This window comes from Lactuca virosa, chromosome 7, assembly GCF_052849685.1.
Source record: "Lactuca virosa cultivar CGN04683 chromosome 7, Lactuca_virosa_CGN04683_v6, whole genome shotgun sequence".
NCBI lineage: Eukaryota > Viridiplantae > Streptophyta > Magnoliopsida > Asterales > Asteraceae > Lactuca > Lactuca virosa.
This window is the reverse complement of record NC_136432.1, coordinates 58,590,540-58,607,176: the sequence shown is the minus strand read 5'-3', so window position 1 is coordinate 58,607,176 and position 16,637 is coordinate 58,590,540. Positions and strand designations below refer to the sequence as shown.

The window sequence follows — 16,637 nt, the reverse complement described above, 5'->3', positions numbered from 1 at the left end:
TTTTTAACCGAGCAGAGTGAATTTAAGAAACTGACCCTAGACTTTATGTGTTCTACCAATAGAGCCCTTTGAGAAAAATATGTTTTATGTTATCACTAATTATGTTGGTCCAAGTTCTTTTTGCTTCCTTTTGCTCTAAACTAGTTGGTTGACCACTTATGCGTGTTGCTGTGGAAAAATTTTCATTCAAAATATTTAGAGAGAAAATCAATTTCGTTGTATTTTTCCTACCACTTTATTATTAATGCTACCTCGAATTTAATATATTAAACTTTCAAATATTTCAGGAAAAATTAGGAGTGTTAGTTGGTTAAAATTTTATTTGACATGTAAAAAAACCAGCTTCACACATAAATTATAAAATAAACAACACAGGTATATATCAAAAATGTATATAAACTAGTAATAATTTTTGTAAGCCGACACAAGAATTATTAAGTCATTCCTAAGGATTTAAGAGACACTTCAAAAATTTCTTCAAGCGCTCACTTGTCAAGACAACTATTATTTGCAAAAAGAACTTCAAGGCTCCATGTGTGTGATGACACTTAAACCATTAAAAATATAATTAAGCCTAAAACCAAGAGTAGAAGATCAAAGATGGGACTATAGTCTCTAGTGGTTAGGTCATAACATACTTCTTCAAGAATGGTCATTTCTTCAACTTGTTACATTTGATAAAAAAAATACAACTAGTTTAACTAATTTATTACATACAAAATAAACAAATGAAAAAAATACATATTTATCTATTGCGTCTTATGAATAAATGAATATCAACCAACAACAACATAATGGTCCTAATGGTTCGTTGATACACAACAACATTTCAAATATACAAACAAAAACTTTGTTTTTCTAAGGTACTTTTATACAACCAAATGCATGAAAAAAGTAGTTGCATAAAAATAACAATTATAAAAACAACAAGTTGTCATGAAAAATATATTTGGTTATTTCTATGCCACAAGTAATATCAAGCATATTTTCCAAAGCCAAAGGTTATCAAATACTAAATAAATCGTTCTAAAAATATATAAGAGGCTCTAACTGTTTTCAAGCTAAAAACGGTATACTTATAATAATTTTAAGAGCAACAACCTAAGACTAAAAATAACTAGTTTATTTTTATGATCATTTTAACAAAACCAAAAAGAGGATCCAAATACATGAACTAGAAAGATTATGAAAACCATAGGATGTTTAGAACTATAACCTTTAAAGACTTTGAACCCATAAGGTTTCGGGGAGTTGATGAAGATGGTAAAACCTCAAGGGTACAATTTCTCTATAATGTATCTACCAACAAGAGTAAGCCACCAAGAATACTATTTTTCCATCTTGTATGAAGTACTTCTTAAGCCTTTAAGTGCTTAACACAATTAAACACTAAAAGGAGAAGCACTTCCAAGCACCAAATCTACACTTAACTTTAAAAGACAAGAAAAGAGGGGAATGGAAAGATGGGTTCGACCATGGAGAGAAAATGAGCACAAAAACTAACCTAAAATAAAAGGCTTACACTACTTTATATACTCACACTTTAGATATAAGAACCCTACCCCTACATAAGTCAAAGGTATGACATCAAAAAGGTATGGTGTGTAAGAAGCAGACTTGCAAGCAACCTCTTGTCCATCCTTCACACTTACAGCCTAAGAGAGAAAAAGATGAGATGTGATGTTTCTAAATCATCTAGCATTATCTCACATGTGTACAAATTATATCTATTATATATGAACTCTAAAAGGTCCAAATATTTGTATACAACATATTAAATCATACCTTGTGATTAAATGTCTAGTTTTTCTCTCTAGAAATATTATTTTCATAAAATAATAAGTATTCTTTAATTATATTTGGGTGTTTACCCACACATGTTATATGTGGGTAAAAGCCTTATATCTGTTGGTAGTCATTGTTAACTACACATAAATTAAGTGTCACTATGTGTTGGATCAAGCCTGTTTCATTACCGACATATAGTTTATGTGTAGCTAAAGAGCAATTTATACCTACATATATATGTGTGGCTAAATACAGTAAATATGTGTGGGTATAGGTATTTTAATTTATTTAGGATGTTGATGATGTGGCCTCTTACATGGTTGTTGTTGTGGACGCTGATGTTGTCGCTTACATGGCTGCTGATGTGGTCACTAATGTGGACTAACGTGTGATAAAAATATGTGTAATTAATAGTGTTTTTATGTGTACGTAGTATCAGGATATGTGAAGGTATTAATATGAATATGTGCCGGTAAAAATATATTTATATGTAGGTATATATATATATATATATATATATATATATATATATATATATATATATATATATATATATATATATAGAGAGAGAGAGAGAGAGAGAGAGAGATTCAAATGTTTCACACATCTATTGTGTGCTACAATGCACCAATAAGAATTTAGTAAAAATTAAAGTGGATTTGGCTGGTTGCTTAAGATTGGAGGGATTGGATCTGGTTATAAGTAATCAAAGTAATTAATAGAAAAAAAATTAATGGCTACTGAAAAACTTGGAATGGGTAAAATAAAAGTACATTGCCATTTTTGGTTTAAAATTAATACATTGTTTGAAAAAAAGCACTGCATAAACTATCCCTATTTAAAAAAAGCTGCATTAATGGTCATTGTTTAAAAAAAACTACAAAATATTCCATGTTTAAAAAGACTACATGAATAATCCATTTAAAAAAAACTGTATAAATAAACTACATACATGGCCCAAATGACCCAAATTAAAAAAGCGCATAAATGGTCCATTTAAAAAATTGAATAAATTTTCCTTGTTTAAAAAAACTGCTCTAATGGTCCCTATTTAAAAAATAAAAAAATAAAAAAATAAAAAAATAAAAAGCCCTACATTAGTGGTCCCTGTTTAAAAATTTGCATAAATTGTACATGTTTAAATTTTCCCTGTTTATAAAAACTACATAAATTATCCATTTAAAAAAACTGCATAAATGGTCCCCATTTAAAAAAACTATATAAATGGTCCATTTAAAAAAAACTACATAAATTGTCCATTAAAAAAAACTACGTAAATTGTCCATTTAAAAAAATGCATAAATTTTCCTTGTTTATATAAACTGCATTAAAACAACCGCATAAGGGAGGAGAGAGTCATTCTCTCCCAATCCACTAAACCCACTGCCACATCACTTTTTCTCTTTTGTTTTTCTTCACCTTTCCGAACCCACAACACACGGAAATCCTATCTTTTTGAACCCACTCAACCCACTCAATTAAAAAAAATACAAAACAATCAAATGTAAAATCTTAATTAGCAAGAGTTATCGGCGGTACCACTCCCGCTTCAACGAGTGGGTTGATTGGTTTCACTAACCCACTTCATCATCTCTCTCTACTTTCTATTTCTTATTTTCTCTTGTACCATGTGTTTTAAAACTTGTACCTTAATTGTTTTGTATTTTTTTTTTAATTGAATGGGTTGAGTGGGTTCAAAAAGATAGGATTTCTGTGTGTTGTGGGTTCGGAAAGATGAAGAAAAATAAAAGAGAAAAAGTGATGTGACAGTGAGTTCAGTGGGTTGGGAGGGAACGACTCCCTCCTCCCTAAATGGTCCATTTAAAAAAACTACATAATTGGTTCCTGTTTTAAAAAACTGCAATAATGGTTCCTGTTTATAAAAATGCATAAATGTTCATTATTTTAAAAAACTAGATTAACGATCCCTACTACAAAAAATGCAGAAATGGTCCTTATTTTTTCAACAACAGCAATGTACTTTCTTTATGAAAAATATCAATTTAGGAAAATGTATCAAAATGTTACCCGAAACTGATGTGTTGTAGCGACCGGTACGTTGTCCATCTTCTCTAGCTAGTCCACCTCGTTTACCACGTGCACCTGTTTTTGACATTATGCTTTTTGTAACTATAAAGAAAAATAAACACATTTATAATTCAGGCGATAATACTAAATTTAAAAGGAAAAAGCTTGTTACTCAAAGCTAACCTATAAGTATCACTTAAATCATGAAAAACAATCGGCATCATCACTATTAGGATTAGGATCATTAGAATCACCATCAGTCTCTGAATCAAGAATAACTTCATTATTTAAAAAATTCTACCATCATCATCGAATTCATCATCAACGTCATCTAAGTTATCAACAACAACATTTATATTACGTATTGCTAGCATGGTCTCAAGTGGTAATGTTTTAGGTTCTACTTCATTTCGAACTATTAGAGTGGTGTTTGGTAACTCTTTGGACGCTTGAAAAGGTGGCAACTCACTAGATTCCTCTTCTTGAGATATATCGTTCATCGATACTTCGTCTTCGTCATGTTGTACTATATCATAAATATTGTGATGGTTTACTTTTTGAACCACCATCCAATTCTTCCCACGTGCAAAATCATTCAAATAGAAAACCTATTGAGCTTGGATGGAGAGAATAAATGGTTCATTTTCATACCACTTAGATGTAATGTCAATTGAGGTCAAATTGTGATCAACAACCATCTTTTTTCCTTTTGGATCGGTATTATACCACTTGCATCGAAACACAAATACCTTTCTCCCGAGTATGAAATCCAACTCCAAAACATCAAGTAGAACACCATAATAAATCAATGCTTCATTCTCATCCCCTACACAAACTCCACTACAGTGTGTTTTAAACTTGGCATCACGATCCTTGCAGTGAAATCTAACACCATGGACGATACAACTTTGCCAACTTGTGTAGCAATCATCAGGAAATTGTGACAAGGCATACAAATCATCAGTTGCTTTGGAATCACAATTAGCCCTAAGCAAAGTTATCTATAAACTCCTTTGATTAGTTATAAATATACTTAAAATCAATTATTAAAAGTAACAAGTTTGAAGTTTTACCTTTTTCCTAAACCAAGAGGGAAATTCATTTTTTTGTATGGTATCTATATTTGCTTGTATATTTCTCGAGTATAAAGCTCCTTTGCGCACCCTAAAATTAAGAACAAGTAAGTTGCAATTTTTGAATTAACTAGTAAATACAAAATAAAAGTATGTCTAAAATATAGGAAACTTACTCTTGGTAAACATAAAGTTCATCTCCGCAATTATTGATGATGTACCATTGCACCACATCAACATCCTCCCCTAGTTGTCAAAATTTTGAAGCACCCAATGTATGAAATTTATTGTTCAATACCTCCAACCCGTGTTTAGTATTCGATACATCCCATTTGTGTTCAACACGGGTGAATCTTGTTTCGATGTCATATACATAACGAGATAAAATGTGATAGCCTCCTTGACAACATACACTTCGGTAATGACGTGCAAAGTTACGAACATATCCATTGTATGTACCCATATGATGTTCGATCCTGAATATCCATCTCTGGGTGACTGGTCCTCCTAATAATGCCTTCTCTGGTAAATGTATGCACAAGTGAACCATGACAGTGAAAAATGCTGGAGGAAATATCTTCTCAAGTTTGCATAATATGATTACAATCCAAGTCTTCATATCCTCAAATTCTTTCGCATATAGAGTCTTCAAACATATTTTTTTGGTAAGAATTGGCTGAACTCGATCAAAGTTGTACGTATTTCTTTGTTCAAAAAAGGAAGAACGACAATTGGCAGTATTTTCTGAATCATGCGTTTTCATCCCTCCGAGTGTATTAGAGTCTATCACACATCGACTTATGTTGGACGCATAGCCATCAGGTAGGCAAGCAAACTTTATAAATTTGTAGAACTACACACATTCATGTTTAGTCAATGTGAAATCAACATGAGGTTTCTCAAATTTTCCATTTCTATGCCTTAGCCATTGATCTTTGCGAATATTAAGATCCTTCAAGTTTATATGTGCTTTTGTAGTATCCTTTGATTTCATGGGATCATTTAACAATGTCCCGACTATATTATCATGAACATTTTGTTGGATTAGTGTCTAAGTCCATAACTATTTTGGTATGTACTTGACCCGATTATGAGCATGGTCCTTTTTGGGTTGCCTTCACCATAACAATATGTAGGATGAATTAAGGAGAGAAAGGTTTAATTATGATTTATTAATATATTATAAGAATAATATATTAAAGGAGAAATCATAATGTTTAATTAATATTAGTCAAGAATTAATTAAGATTTAATTTTGTGGCTAAAAGAGATTAATTAAACTTAGGGGACTGGAATTGTAATTATAGGATAATTGCAATTGGGCCATGGATCACCTTGGAATAATAGGTTGGACGAATTCTATGGGGAAGCCCATTAGAAATCGTCCAAGGCATATTCTAGAAGGGGTCCATGGGCTGCTTAGGGCTTAAGCAGTCAAATTAGGGTTTCCTTGTTAGATAACCCTAATTGCCTACCTATTTAAGGAGCCCCTAATCCCCAAAAACGTGATGAACACTTCCTTTAGGGTTTCTAGCCGTTTTTGGTGGCTCCTCTCTCCTCCCTCTTCATCCAAGTTGCTTAGTGGTGTTTGTGACTCCATTAGAGGTGCAACACTTGAGGCACTAAGCTTTCTGAAGCCAAGGATTGATTATTATTGCTATATAACAATCAAAGGTAATTCTCTAAACCCTAATTCAGTTTATAATATGTTAGATCTAGGGTTTATGGCTTTGGATATTCAATTGCATGTTCATTACACAAACTAGATCCAAAGCTATTAGGGTTTGCATGTACACCATAGGATTGATGTATTGCTTGAAACCCATCACATTTTCTGTATATGTATGAGATCAAGATTATGGAGTAGCAATAGTTTAGACCAATATGGAAGTTCAAACAAGATACTCTTTTTTGACCAATTAAACTCATCAGCACCCCGTGTACGCTTCGTATTGTCATTACTAGGTGCTTTTCCAGTAGTGCATCTTGGAATATTAGCCAACTGTGTTAAAATTTCATCACCTATAAGTCGACGAGATTTTTCCCTTATCTCTTGCTTCCCATCAAACACTTTTCTCTTTCGTCACCTGTGCGTTTTGCTTAGAAAACATCGGTGTCCCATAAAACATTGTTTACCACGAATCCTGCTAGAGCAGGTATCGTCAATATATATTGGACATGCCAGCTTATCCATAGTGCTCCTCCCAGACAAGTAAGCATAAGCAGGTCACCCCATAGAACTTTAAGTTCGTCATACGTTTGAACCCCGTCACCCCATAGAACTTTAAGTTCGTCCACAATTGGCCTTAATAAGACGTCAAAGTCTTAACATGAGATTTTGTCCCAAGAATTAGTAAAGTTAGAAAGTAATTGCTCTTATGCATCGTACACCAAGGTGACATGTTATATGTTAGCAAATAACAGGCGACATACTATATGATGTTGCAATATTGCTAAAAGGGTTAAACCTATCTGAAGCTAACCCCAATCGTACACTCCTAGGATCATCTGCAAAATTGGGATACAAGTTATTAAAATTTTTCCAAGCCTCTCCATCAGCAGGATGACGCAAAACTACAGTCTCATCCTTGCAAACTTGTTTATGGAAACACATATATTTGGCAGTGTGGCATGAAGCATATAGACGCTTCAAACGAGGTGTTATTGGAAAGTATCGTAGCTTCTTATAATCAATTGTGTTGCGCACGTAATGACTGCTATGACAAATAGGACATGTTATGTCATCTTTGTTGTCCTTATAGAAAATAGCACAATCATATTGGCAAACATCAAAAAGCTCATAACCTAAACCAAATTCACAAAGAAACATTCTAACAGCATAATGGGTCTTTAGACAATTATTACCATCATGAAGATCCTCGTGTAGCAATTTCAACATCATATCAAACGAATTATCCGTCCACTTGGTCATCACTTTCAACAGCTTGTTCATCACTTTCAAATTCATCAACTTCACTACAAATGTCAATGTAGAATTCTTGCATCCTTCATACAAAGGTTTATTTAAAGCTTCATGTAGCTTCTCATAACCAACATTTCCTAGGTGTTGGTTTCTAGTTAGATCATTGGTATGGACAATATCAAATAATGAATGACCAATTGCATCATCTAATCCTACTCTTAAGTCGCCTGATTCATGATTATCAAAATCATTATGTCCAACATTTTTTCTTCGACTTCATCCTTACAGTGATGCACCCATCATGTATAGGACTTATCAATTCCTACACTAGTAAAATGGGAAGTAATGACACTTATATTTAGTAGTCTCGAATTACGACAATCACCATAGGTGGCATTGACTTAACCCATTAGAGTTCAAAGTATTTCGGGCAACATTTGGAAATTCCTTTACCCCGTTCACAAACTCGATAGAGGTTCTACTCCCAATCTTGACCCATTGATGATCCATACGTTATATCTAACTATTATTACCAATTGAAAATCATCAGTTTAATGTTTTTCTATGGAACTATAAACCGAAAATTGAATATAAATAAAATTAGACAAGGCAATTTAATGTCGTAGTATTTTTTGAACCAGCAAATAATGATATTAAAAGACGAACTAAGCAAGATACAAGGCAGGAGAAGATACAGAAGTATCAATACAAGAAGTAACAATCAAACAAAACGAAAAAAATGACATATTACAGTCCTTTGAAGGGAGACTTACTGTTAAACTTCAAGGATAAAATAACACACACTTAGACACATAGTAAGATTACACAAGAAAGAACAAACAAGAGGAAGGAAAAACTACTTTTGCATTGACATGAAAACAACTGAACATGGCATGCCTTATGTGGCTTACAGGAGAAAAGAAAACTGACAACTACAAGGTAACCTCTACCAATAAAGTAAGTACCCACTAAGGAAAGATAAAAGCTGAAAATTGAACAGAAAGAAATAAACATAAAATTAACCAAGTAACTCCTGCACATGCATTAAGGTGTTGTACTTTTAACACTTCCCCTCAATACCTAATTTAACTATTCCCATAGCATCACAAAACTCAAACAACTTCTTGCTGGCCAAACCTTTAGTCAAGGATTCTACAAGTTGTTATGTGGTGTTAATATATTTGAGATCAATGTAACCTTGTAACACCTTTTCACGAATGAAATGATAGTGTACCTCGATATGCTTGGTTCGGGCATGGAACGTGGGACTCTCAGCAAGTTGTATAGAAGATAAATTATCACATAACAATGGTACACTATAGTTCACCTTCTGCTTAAGATCCTTTAGCAATTATATATACCAGTCATACACACTCCTGAGCTGCCATTGCAGTAGCTCTATACTATGCTTCTGTTGTTGATAACGAGACTGTAGGTTGTCGTTTACTATACCAAGTGACCATACTAGATACCAACATGAACAAGTAACTTGTGGTTGATCTACGTGTATTGACATCACCAGTATAATCTGCATCACAGTAGCATGACAACTTGCTTTCTTCTCGTTTCTTGAAAGAAATACCCTAGTTTAGTGTCATCGTGATATACCTTAGTACCCTTCATACTGCATCCATGTGAGGATTTCTTGGATTTTTCATAAAACAACTCAAAACTCCAACAAAAAAGGCTATATCAGGCCTCGTTAGAGTTAAATATATAAGACTCCCCATAATTTTTCTTTACATTGAAGCATCTTCCAGTTCTATGCCTACTGTTGCACTAAACTTGACATTTGCATCCATGGGTGGGTATCTAACATCCCAAACTTATTTAACATGTCTATGGAATATTTCCTTTGATGCAAAACAATCACATAATGCTGGTAGCTCAACTCTAAACCTAGGAAATGATTCAATCTTCCCAATTCTTTCATATAAAACTGAGTACAGAGATTTTATTTGAGACGAGTAATCATTTCATCATAGTTTCCTGTGATTATCAGATCATCTACATATACCAGAATCATAGAAACCTTGTCTCTTTTACTTTTAACAAAAAGACTTGCATCAGAAGTGGTTATAGAATATTTGTTATGTTCGAAAAATTCAACAATTTTTCCGAACCAGGCTCTCGGTGATTGTTTAAGTCCATACAGGGATTTCTTAAGCTTGCATACATATTTTGGATGGGTTTTACTTACAAAGCCTTGAGGTTGATCCGTTACAATCACTCAATTAAGTTCTCCATATAGAAATGCATTACTCACATCCATTTGCCACATATTCCATCCTTTACTAGCAGCTAAGGCCAGTAGAACTCTCACTGTGGTTAGTTTTGCTATAGGGCTAAATGTTTCTTCGTAGTCGAGGCCGTATTCTTGAGAGAAACCTCGTGCAACAAGTCGATCCTTCAGCCCTTCTACTGAACCATCAACTTTCCGTTTGACTTTATAAACCCATTTACAAGAGACTGGCTTTGCATTGGTTGGTTTAGGAACCAATTCCCAAGTTTAGTTTCTCATTAGAGTAGTGTACTCTTCTTCCATGGCGGTGATCCACTCTTTTTTAAGGCAAGCTTATTGGTATGAATCAAGTTCTATTGCTACATCTTCAATTACAGCAACATTTGTATATCTGGGATTTGGTTTCTTTGGTCTTGATGATCTTCTCAGACTTAAGTTTTCACCACCATCTTCATTATTGATTCTTGGATGAAAACTACTAGTTTTACATGGTCTATAACTTTGGGATTGAGCTTCATCATCCTCTATAGTAACATCTACTTCATCAAGTTTTAAGTTGACATCAGGGGATTCAAGCTTATCCTTAGATAGACCTGAATCTGGAAGTACTTCATGATTTGTTGACCACCATGATGAAGCTTCATTGAATACAACATTCCTTGAAGTGTATCACTCTCCTGTGGTTGGGTTACAAAAACACCATCCTTTCCTCTCTTGATCATATCCCACCAAATACATCAAATTTCCTTCTTTTCCATTTTGCTACCAAGATGATTAGGCACAAAAACATAAGCAATGCAACCAAACATTCGAAAATGGCTTACATTAGGCTTTAGATTCCACAGCTTCTCAAATGGTGACATGTATTTGAGCCCTTGTTGAGGTATTTTGTTGATTACATAAGTTGTAGTCTTCATAGCTTGTACCAAGAAACGCCCTTGTATGGTTTTATCATGTAACATGCTGCCATAAATCTCAAATAGATGACGATTCTTTCTCTTTGAAATTCCATTATGTTGTGGCGTATTGGGACAAGTCATTTGCCTTTTAATCTTGTGTTTCTTAAAGTACATTGAGAATTCATCAACAAGGTACTCTCCCTCATTATCTAAGCCTAGATAACCTATACTAACTGTAGTTTCTCTCTCATCTTCAAGTTTGAACTCATTAAACTTCATGAACACTTCTGACTTTTCTTTCATAAAATATACCCATACATATCTTGAAAAATCATCAATGAAAGTTACAATATACCTCATACCTTTGATTGATGACTATTTTATAGGTCCGAGGACATTAGAATGAACGATTTCTAAGGGAGATTTTGACCGATACTTTGAACTTTTGAAGGGTTGTTGATGTGCTTTTCCAAATTGACACCTAACACAAATAATATCCTTTCAAATTTTTAGTTGAGGAAGTCCTTTCACCATTTGTTTCTTCATCATTAAGTCAAGTTTATCATAACTCATGTGCCTTAATCTCATGTGCCACATGTCTGCATTTTGGTTTCTTTTTGTCTTTTCTACATACGTCGTCTCAGCCGACATCACATAAATTGAATCAGATCTTTGTTCCTTTAGTATAGGTTTTGATCGAGTTTCGAATTCTTTGAAGATCTTCATATCATTCAAACCAAACAACACATAGTGACCAGATGAGGCGAATTGTGAAACTAAAAGAAGATTCTTCTTCATACCCGAAACGTGGTAGACACTTTCAAGTCTCAATTGTTTGTTGTTATCTTCGGGACGAAAGACTACATTGCCAACATGTGCAATTGAGAGTTTAGAGTTATCGGCTATCACAACCACCCGACTACTGCCATTATTGATATAATATTGAAGTTTCTCATGCTCTCCGGTCATATGGTTTGAACATCGAGAGTCAAAAATCCATTCATCAAGACTATTTTCACTATTTTCGGCAGTTGCACTAAACACCACTTCATCCTTGACTTGTGCATACAAAGCTTCTGCGTCCCAGGCTTCTTCTTCTTGCGATGCTGCAACATTACCCTCTTCCAACTGTTCTGACACTACAAATAAAATGTCATTTAATGGCATACATTTATAATGGCATACATTTGATGTGCCACTATATCATGTTTCTAGCTAGTGGCACATTTTATGTGCCACTATAAAAATTAATAAATTTAGTGACACTTAACATTTTATGTCAGTAACATTTATAACTATTAGTGGCATAATGTTTTAATATGTCATTAAAAGTTATATTTTGTTATATAGTATAGATGTATAACTGTTATAATAAGAAAAGTAAAATACAAACTAGTCCCTAATCTTTCAAAAAATTACAACTTTGGTTCGTTTTGCATAATTGTCTATTAATTTGATTCCTAATTTATATATGGTTAATTTCTACAAACATTGTTCATATATGGTTCATCCTGTTTATACCCTTAGAGAATTTGATGTGCTAATCATATTAAGGTATTTTGGTATTATCTTATTTCTCCCACTACAAATTGACAGTTTTACCAATTTTCTCTATTTTACATTTTACCCCTCCCACTTTTAAAACCCTTACCAAGTAACGATCCAAACAATCAGCTTTTTAGCACACCATCTCTTTGCTCCACTGCCACCATCATCCCTGTTGTATCGGCGTTATCGCCGCCTGCTACAACGTGGTCGTGGCATTCATCCAATGTCGTCATCGCATTCATTCACCATCTTTAGTCTTGACTTCAATTTGGTAATATGCATAATAATTAAGATTTTTCCAGCTCTTGTACATTAAGTTAAGTTTTCATATTAGAATGCTAGATTCAAATTCTCCCAACATACACACACAACACTCGGATATACGATCCATTGATATGACCCTAAGGATTTCAGTTAGATTCTCACTAGAGGCAAACATATGTACGTCCAAATTGGGAGACCTTGTGCCCTAAATTAGTTTCATGTTTACGACTTAGGAGTCGGATCGTATGATTTAATGCAAAACAAATACCTAAATCGTTTCTTTTTTCAGACACTAATAACCAATTCAGGGTGAACTCTGTCAGAGACAGTAATGTAGATCGAACCACCATGTATGTTTCTTCTGCCTACCAGGTGCTCGACATAATGCCTGATTGCTCTTTGTCAAACCTCAAAGCAGCTTTTTGTGCCAAAGTATGTTTCTATTATTTTGTTTTCAGTTATTCCATGGTTGTATTCCCATTGTTCAATACGTTTAAGGTCCATTCGAAAATATATTTGGTCTCTGATAAGATTTGTCTGGAGTGCTCTAGTGTCATAAAATTCATAAACACAAGGAGTTGATGTTCACCAATTTGTAAATGTTAAAAATTTTGAACACGTGAAATATAAATTAGGGGAGAACTCTAATGAAATTTTCCTATTTAATAGTCGTTTTTATTCATATTTTATTTGTTATAGGTGAAGCAATTCCATCCTGATATTATAATTAAAGAGTGATCATAGTATTTAGATACAATGATTCGTCGTGTGATTCAAGCCTATAAGGTATATGATTTACCTAAGATTTAAGTTGGTAATTATTAACTAGAAACTTCCTATGATGCATAAGTTTCTTAATACTTTTTATAAATTTCCTAACTTTTTAAAGATCTAAACATGTGATGGTTGAGGGATTTACAGGGTCTGTTGCATTGATTTTTGGTATGATATGGTTTTTGTTCTTAGGTATCGCCATGATCACATATCACTTCTGTGGATGGAGAATCAACATCAAATGCAAAGAATCTAGACTTTCTCAAACACTACGCTTGATTTTGCTCATCATCTTCACATGTGTTGCAACGTAAGTTTTACTTATGAACTTAAAGAAAGCATGAAGTATATTTATGATTTTGTTAAATAGATCATGAAATATTGTTTCTTGTTCAGAACTGGATGCAGTCTTCTCTTAGTTGGGCAAGATAAGTTTCATGGTGAAGCAGTGGAGACGTTAAATTATGTTGTGAACCAATGAAATTAGGTATTTGTCAATAGCAAAAACTACTAATGTGGCACATTTTTACCTTCCTTCAGATGTGAAAGACAGTATTGATAAACTGAATGCGGACTTAAATTCTAATTCAGATACATTGGGAAGGAAAACACATCAGAATTCAAGAAAAATAAGAACCATTTATGATGTCGTGTATGATCGAAAAATGCAACATTTGACATTTTTTTAGTTCAATTAAGTCCAAGATTCTTAAATGATGTTTTTTTGTTTCTTTCAGGCAATCTTCCATGATTATTGTTGTGATAGTAATGCTCATTGTTTTCATTATAGGCCTTTTTAAGTCTTCATAAGAAGCTTAATACATCATGTTACTGGATCTGAGTGTGATATTGTAAGAACTTTCACCTCCATTTTTAATTAAGGTTCTTCCGCTTATGTCAATCAATAATGGATTAGGTTTTCCGAGGAAGAAGTTAACTTGGAGAATATTAGGATGAGACTGGAAGAGACTGCAACACTTTCAACATCTTGTTTGTTTATAACTTCAAATGAGGATGATTCAGGTATTATGCTCTACTACATGACCTCTACTTCAAATTTAGTCCATATTTATTTATGATTATGTTATAAGTATTAAACTAGTGAATCTCTATAGCAAATTAGGTAATTATTAACTATTAACCTTGTATTTTTTAAGGTTGGATTGTTGGATATGGGTAGATCACTACAAAGGGATCTCAGTCAGATTGTTGTTGAGGCAACTAATACATCTATTATTAAGAGCTTGAGATATGTATTACAAGGTAATGGATAATGTTTATACTTTAGATGATATATACATTTTGGATATATGAACCATTTCAAATATCAATCATTGTCTATCATCTAATCATGCAAAAATAGTTATTGATTTTGAGTCTTTAATAGTCATGATCTTGTGATTGCTGTTTAAACTAGTTTCGTTTTGGGTGTAGAGACAACACTAACTCTACTTCGACATATTGATTGTTGCATCTATGGTAATTCCTATGTATGCACTACACTATCTCATTTGTATCAGTCTGTGAAGGAGTTCGCGAGTAAGTGCTTTTTCTTTTTTATTCTTTGTTTCTTTATTAGTAATGGACTAATGGTGTTTGCATTTAAACCCTATTCCACTTAGAGAGGAGTACACATAGTAGTTAGTAACTAGACTTGGTACAGGAAAGAAATGTCTTAATAGCTCAAGGTTGGTGTTCTGTAGTTTCATTTTCTTGTATATCTCTTTTCTTTAAGTTATCGGTCTTTAATGTTACTCTTCGTAGGTCATAGGTCATCTTGCTTTCTTTGACATGGTCTATCAAGGGTTTGCAAGTGGTGATCCAGAAAATGGTGTGAAATCTATTAGGAGTTTCCTTGAAGATGATCATCTAATTGAATGCTCTCAATCATATGCTAAAAATATGGGTATTTATGGCCAGAGAGTTGTGCGCCTTAGGTGATTCTCTATTACTCTTTTAAATGCATTTTAAGGGGATTGGACGATCTTTTATTTTAATCCTTCTTTTTGATGAAAACTTTTTGTTTTATTTTGGTATGTGAAGATGAAAAAGCAAGCTAAGGATCACAACTTGCAACAACTTTTTAGTTTTCAGCCCATGTTGTAAAGCTATGAAAAATCAATTGCAAAACGTTCATGGTGCACTTATGGTTTCAATTGTTCTTGGTGATTCATATTTAAAGCAACTGTGGATCAAGGAAGTCAAGGTAATTATAATATTTTTAATCTTTTATTTGATTGTATATCAAGGCCCTTATAATGTGAAAATTACTTATAGGAGTGTAAGAAGGGCAAAATGGTCTTTTACTATCAATAGTCTAAGATTTGATCATATACCGTATTGAAGAGACTAAAGTATGGCTCCAAAGACAAAAGATAATTGTTAGTATAAAAGCAGAAGATTAAAATAATTAATTTGTGATTAATGAGTCATTAGTGATTAAGAAGCAAATACAACTTTTATTTCACTAGACAAAAAAAAAAATTATTTGTTAGTATGCTTATGAACAAAAGAAATAAACGTTATTATAAAATATAAATTATTAAAAGTATAAAACACAAAATAAAGAAATTTATCGTTAGATAATATGATCTAAGTTTTAAAATATTAAATCTATCTATTCGCCGTTAATTTCTTATTTTATTTTGTCATCTTAACTTGCATTTTTGTCAAAATGTATTTGTTAGTTATAATTTTATTTTGTTATATGCTAATCGTTGGTTAATATTGTTGTGTATAGAACATTAAAATGAACCCATCTACTTTGATGTGCTATGTAATATTATATTGTATTAATTTTCTTATTTAGCTTTTAATATGTTATAACTTGAAGTTGAAGTTGCTAAAGTTATAGTTTGTTTGTACGAAGAAGTTTCTATCCTTCAACAACAAATATATGATAAGATCATGAAAGAAAGACAACTGAGCAACTTATTTGAAGAATGGCAGTTATGAATAATATGCAGGTTTTTGTATAAAGTACAAGCATCTAATGCATTATAAAAAAGGAAACCTTTTACTCGATTCTTTGACAAAGAATTTATCGAAATTGTAATTATTTTGCATATTATTGTTTGTTAGTTAACTTTTGTTTCAAA

General features: G+C 32.8%; 1 long non-coding RNA gene across 8 annotated transcripts; it reads left to right on the top strand.

Annotated features, from left to right (window-relative positions):
- Nucleotides 1-12,622: 12,622 nt before the first annotated feature.
- Nucleotides 12,623-15,949, top strand: LOC145123828 (uncharacterized). Of its 8 annotated transcripts, none has more exons than XR_013715347.1 (12): nt 12,623-12,772; nt 13,055-13,197; nt 13,465-13,551; nt 13,732-13,849; nt 13,936-14,026; nt 14,330-14,390; nt 14,456-14,562; nt 14,697-14,802; nt 14,974-15,078; nt 15,162-15,227; nt 15,304-15,476; nt 15,583-15,949. It is a non-coding gene; the product is annotated as an uncharacterized LOC145123828 (long non-coding RNA). The 8 variants fall into 8 exon arrangements; XR_013715349.1 differs by having other exon boundaries at nt 14,974-15,227; nt 15,583-15,745; nt 15,817-15,949; XR_013715345.1 differs by adding an exon at nt 14,131-14,191 and having other exon boundaries at nt 14,277-14,390; nt 14,974-15,227.
- Nucleotides 15,950-16,637: the final 688 nt, after the last annotated feature.